Below are 745 nucleotides of genomic sequence, written 5' to 3' on the forward strand. Positions count from 1 at the left end.
ACTCCCAAATCCTAATTCTTAAAGGAACAGTTCCCTAATGTATTTGCCTTCAATAAAATGTTCACTGGCATGTCATAAGCAGTGACGCTTGTTTATTTACTTTTAAAAACAGTTTTGAAAATAGTTCAAGGAAAATTAATGTTCAGATTCTACTGTAATTAGACTACAGCAAGCAATACAATTAAGCATTGATATAGAAATATGAACATTCTTATTATATTCCTTTGTATGATGACAGATGCAAGACAATTGAATAGCCAAAAATCTAAATCTAAAAGCATTAACAAAACGCTAGTCACACAAAAAGCTCATAGTTAAGATTGTTTAAACACAATTCAACAAACTGTACCACTGAATCAAGGCCTATGTATTGACAGTTTTCGGAGTCATTTTCTAGACTGAGGTAAGCACACACACATAGCTACTTCATACTTACATAAATCCTCACATTTTACAACACTATTTGTTCAAGAGGGCAGCCAGCACATGGCAGTAATACATTTCCTTTTGTTATTTTCTTATGCAGTGTAATTCCTAGCAGGGGCGCAACCTTCACTGGGGGTGGGGGGCATGTCCCCCCCACATTCTGAAATTGCATTTTTGTCCCCCCCCCACATTTTGAAATTGCATTTTTGTCCCCCCCCCCCCCCCCCCCCCCCCCACACATTTTGAAATTGCATTTTTTGTCCCCCCCCAATTTGAAATTGCATTTTTTTCCCCCACAGTTTATCATTGGAATGTGATA

This window comes from Oncorhynchus masou, chromosome 15 (genome assembly GCF_036934945.1).
Source record: "Oncorhynchus masou masou isolate Uvic2021 chromosome 15, UVic_Omas_1.1, whole genome shotgun sequence".
Taxonomy (NCBI): Eukaryota; Metazoa; Chordata; class Actinopteri; order Salmoniformes; family Salmonidae; genus Oncorhynchus; species Oncorhynchus masou.